Source organism: Armigeres subalbatus, chromosome 1, assembly GCF_024139115.2.
Source record: "Armigeres subalbatus isolate Guangzhou_Male chromosome 1, GZ_Asu_2, whole genome shotgun sequence".
Lineage (NCBI taxonomy): Eukaryota > Metazoa > Arthropoda > Insecta > Diptera > Culicidae > Armigeres > Armigeres subalbatus.
The window spans coordinates 219629470-219634988 of NC_085139.1; positions in this window are offsets into that span (position 1 = coordinate 219629470).

Genomic DNA, 5519 nt, shown 5'->3' on the forward strand with positions numbered 1-5519 from the left:
TTTTTAGAAGATGTTTAATTTTGATACACATAGTTAAGTTTGCCATTTTAAGGTGTTTTATAAGATATTGCTGTCGCGGCCGAGCGAATATCCTTAGGACATCCGTCGAATATCTGAATTGTCATGGGCTGTGTACTAGCAAGTATGTCCAGCAGGAACAGGTGGCTCTAGTGATACTTAATCAAAGTACCATAGATTCGTACACTGAGGAAAATGGACGTATGATTTTCAATCAGACGCCTTATGAAAATTTGCAACAAGGAATCGGTATGAATTTCAATATATTGCCTTATGAACGATGATTTTCATTAAAAAAAAAGTAAAGTGCGGCAGACTGGGTTCGAATCATGGACGTGGGAGTCGGGAGGCCGGTAGGCAGACCTCACGCCCATCGACGCTTGAATACTCGGGAAGCTTACTGCGTATAAGAACCACTCTTGGTGGAATAATCAGACGATGATTCATAAGGCGCGAGTTATGAATTTCACTACTCCAGTTCGCTGAGTGATAGACCACACGCCCATCGACGCTTGAATACACGGGAAGGTAACAGCGTATAAGAACCACTCTTGGTGGAATAACCAGTCGTTGATTCATAAGGCGCCAGTTATGAATTTTACTAGTCCAGTTCACTGAGTGTATCGTCTCTTTTGTCACTTTTGTTCTGTATATCGTGCACAAATTAAAATAAAGACTGGCACCAATGCACTCAGAAATCGATTGCTTTGATCAAGTTTCAATGCATTCAAATAATTCATACTTTTATTCGCAAACTTCAATTTTAATTTCAATACCAGTTGTTATCACCACAATTGCGAAAAAAAGATTCGGCAGTCAAATCTTTTTTCGCAATATCTCATAAAAACACTTTAAAATGGCAAACTTAACTATGTGTATCAAAATATAACATCTTTTAAAAAAACTGACTTCCCTCACAAGTCATCAATAAAAAAAAAGCAAATGTGCTTGTTCCTCATTTCTGAGAAACAGAAACATTCCTATGTGGCAGTGAAATTGCAGTTGGTGTTAATTATGAAAAGGCAATATCTTGATATGATATGCTTGATGTGAACAACAATGGAGAGAAATATCAATCAAAGCAATCGTGGTACTTCCCTAGCAGTCAAAGACATGTGGTCATCCATCGCGGACAGGATCATGTGACTCGAGTGACAGTTTTTCAGCAGAATTCCGCTTGCCCAGCAGCATAATAATCGCCACAATTCCCATCAGCATCCGTAAGAGACTCTCTCTGAAGATCTCTGAAGAATTTCTTCCAGAGTCATTAAAGAACTCCAACCGGAATTCAAAAGATTTCAAACTGGATTCCTTTCAGTATCGTTGAGGGATATCATTGGGAATCGAGTTTTTACGCATATTCCAATACGGCGGTGGATTGAGTTCAGTGCGTGATTTCTCTTGTTTCGTACTGCAGAACGATGACGCGATCGGCCGAAATATTTGTTCTGCATTTCGCGGCCGGTAATAAACATATAATGCAGAACTTATTGCATTACCACCTTTGCAACTGATTGCAAGGGTGCGCCGCGCGTTCGGTCTATTTTTTTTCTCCTGTGATCGGTACAACTAAAGTCATCCCCATTTACATTGAATCGGTAATGTTTACATATAATGCAGAACTTATTGCATTGCTACCTTTGCAACCGATTGCAAGGGTGCGCCACGCGTTCAAAAAGATTTTTATGGTCGCATTGCCAACTACAGGCAAATCCTGACCCAACGAATACCTTCTTCATTATCCAACTCCGTAGAACTTATGAGGGTGTCGCTGAGTCGGGGGCCTCTCATTAAGTAAGTACTACATCAACATTTCCTCCCCCTCCCAAGTTACGGTGAAGATGGGCGTGGCCAGGAGTAGTAATCCTCATGCTTTTGTGATTTTTGTCCTAGATTGAAATTAAGGACCACACCCACCTTGATTTCTGATAGCAGTCTGGATGGCGATTTCAAAAGAAAAACATGAGTATCACTAGTGTCCAATCTACGAAGTACACCGTAACTATGCTATGCTATGCTATGCTGCGTTGAGGGATATCATTGGAAATCTGTGGGAAATACCTTTCATAATTCATGGAGGATATACTTCGGAATCCCTCCCAAACGTTGGAAAATTTGTTTCGGAATCGTTCGGAGATTTTTTTTGAACTCCTTGACGATTTGCTTCAGCATCCCTGGAGGATTCTCTTCGGAAACGCTGGAAGATTCATATCGTAGTCCCTAGAGGATTAATTCGAAGTCCCTCGACAATTGACTCCGGGATCCCTCGACAGATTGCTTTGGAATCCTTCTACGATTCCCTGGAACATTGCCTACGAAATACCTGGAACATTCACGTTGGAATTAGACCTGTGCGCCGCCGCCGCCGGTGGTTTTACTCGCGCCGCCGCCGCCGACGATTTTGGGTCGGCGCGCCGCCGATCATAATTTGGCCACGCCGGTGACTAATCGCAATTAAAAAAATCAATTAACTTAAGTCGAGTCGAGCCAAGCACGAGATTCAGTGTCTCGGCCTAATAATTGAGATCGAAATATGTATCTGTGAAGAAATACAGCGTGGTAGAGTTAATTGGAATAGTACTAAACTAGTCTTATGGAAGTCAAAATTCAATTTCAAATCTACCTCAAGCTATTGTTTCCCTAGGTCAGTGTAGTGATATACATTGTTTTGGTTAATTAACAGGTTGGTTGATTAGTTTGAGAGTTTGAATGAGGATTTATCTAGTATAATAATACATAAATTGTTAAACTGATCTTTGGAATGCGTTAAGCCAAGGCCTCATTTAGTCGGGCACCTAAACTTGTAAGTGACTCGCAAAATGGGTTTGTTGTGGAGCCTGGATACATGCCCAAAGCGTCCCCATTCTTGAAGGATCTGGCATTGGTGCAGTTAAGAAATTTAAGTTGCACATTAGTTATTTTGACATTTTATTTATTTATTTAAATCAACTTATTAAATCAGTTTCTTTGTTTTAAGATTTGTGCTATAAGGATAGTTGGCTTGAACATAACTGACAAAACCACTTGCTGAGCATCAGCAAAGCAAATATTACGAGCATCAGTTAAAAACGCTACCCAGACGTAACCCAGAACTGGGGTGTTGTCGCCTCGCTGAATAGTATTTAATCAAATTATTTAGTTAAAACGTCAGGTATTTTCAAACATAACGAAAATTTAATTTAATTTTATTGTTTTGAAACTATTTAATACTGTATTATAAAAGCCTTATTGTGAAATTCCTGGAATTTCGGAGAATATTCGAAGAAGTATCGTATCAAGAAATTTATTTTATAGTTCCTTCAGATATTCCTTCGAAAAGTTGCTTAGAAGATTATTTTAGGAATTCTTCCTATTTTTTGGGTATTCCTTCGGAGATTCCTTACAAAATTTCTCCGAACATTCCTCAAGAATTTTCATTACAGATTTCTTCAGAAAATCCTTTACAAATTTCTTTCGGAAATTGCTTAAGGAATGCTTTCGGATTTTTTTCCTCGAATTCCTACAATCTCCTTCGGAGACTCCTTGAGGAATTCCTTTGGATGTTTCCTTAGCAATTCCTGTGAAAATTCCTTAAGGAATTCCTTGAAATATTCCATTCGTTCTTTTAAGAATTTCTTCGGGATTTTTTCGAGAGTTTCTTCGAAAGTTTTTCCTTTTGAAATTGTTTCGGCATTTATTTCATGAATCACAGGAAAAAGTTTTTCTAGATATTCATAAGGAATTAATTCAAATTTTGCCTAAGGAATTTCTTCAGAACTTCTTCCAGCAACTCCTTTAAAAAATTCTTCGGAAATTCTTCCGGTACTTCCTTCACGAATTTCTACAAAAATGCCTTCATCTTGCCTAAAGTCTTTGTTTGTTTGTTGTTTATTTTTGGTTTTTTTTTTCGAAAATTCAATAAGTAACAACGTCGCAAACAATTTCATTTTCAATAAATTTGATAAAAAAATCTGGAGAAATCTCCGAAGGAAATCTTGGAGGTTTTACGAATAATCTTTTAAAGAAGTCCCTGGAGGAATATCCGAATGAATTCCGGGCGGTATTTTTTTTGTTACTTAAGAAATAAAATTCTGGAGGAATTCACAAATAAGTTTTTGGAGGCGTTTTTAAAGAAATTTGTACTGGGCTTAGTGCAGCAATTTCCAAATAAACTTTTGAAGGGATGCCCAAAAGAGAACCTGAATGGATTTTCGAAAATAATTCCTAAAGGAACTTCTAAAAGATTTTTCGAAGGTAAAATACTTCCCTAAAGAATTCCTAAAGGAATTTCCAGAGGAATCGATAAAGGCATTTTTGAAGGATTTTATGATGGAATTTCCGAAGGAATTCTCAAAGGAAATTACGGAGAAAATCCTAATAGAATTTCAGAGAAAATGCCTACTGGTTTTTCTGATGTAATTCCTAGGTTTATCCAAGAATTCCTTTGGAATTTTTCTCAGTAATTTATTCGCAATTTCCTCCAGAGATTCCTTTGAAGATTCGTCCAGGGATTCCTAAGGAAATTGCCTCGATAGTTCTACAAAAACTCATCCGTAAACGAATTCAAGAAAGTTCTTCGGAAATTCTTTCGGATATTTCTTAAAATTTAGTTCGGGATTACGTCAGAATTTCCTCCACGTATTCCTTTGTTTAAGAAAACCTTAGGAAATTCGTTAAGGTTCGTTCTTTTAGAAATTCCTTTGAAAATTTCTTAGGAAATTGCTTTAGGAATTGCTTCATAAAATCCTTTAGGATTTCTTTTGGATATACCTTCCGAAAATCATTCGCAAATTTCTTTTGAAGTATCAACGGAAAATATTTTAGAATTCCTCCAAAATTCCTCTAGGAATTCATTTACAGATTCCTTCGGAAATATGTTTAGTCATTGAAAGTTTGCTTAGGAATTTCTTCGGAAATTAATACGGAGGATTATTTTTGGAATTCCTTCGGATTTCCCTTCGTTGGAAATTTTATAGAAATTCCTCTAGGGGTTCCTTAGCAAGTTCTTTGACAACTTTTCCTGAAATTCCCATAGGAATACTTTCAGAACTACCTTAAACAATTCCTTGGGAATTTCTACGGGTAATCCTTTGAAAATTCTTTAGTAACTTTAGAAAGAAGTTCTTGGGCATTTCCCTCAATGAGTCCGTCACAACATTCTCCATTTCTTTTGCATTTTTTCGGGAATCACTTCAGAAATTAATTCAAAGAAATTTCTTCGGAAATTGCTTTTGGGAACCATTCGGAAATTCTTCTAAAAATTCCCTAGAACATTTTTTTCGAAATTTACTGTAAAGATTCTTTCTGATTTTTCTGCGGGAATTTCTTCGGTTCCCTAATGTAAACTATTTTTGAAATCGGTGCTTCCGGGCAAAATTATAAAAAAACCTATACATATAATAAGCAAGGCCTGCGTGCCCAAACCGTTGCTCCTTATTACGAATAAACGAGTCTACATTAAGCAAAGTTTTGTATTTTCTTGATGTAATTTGTGGGAAATGTGTCGTGGGATCAATAGTGAA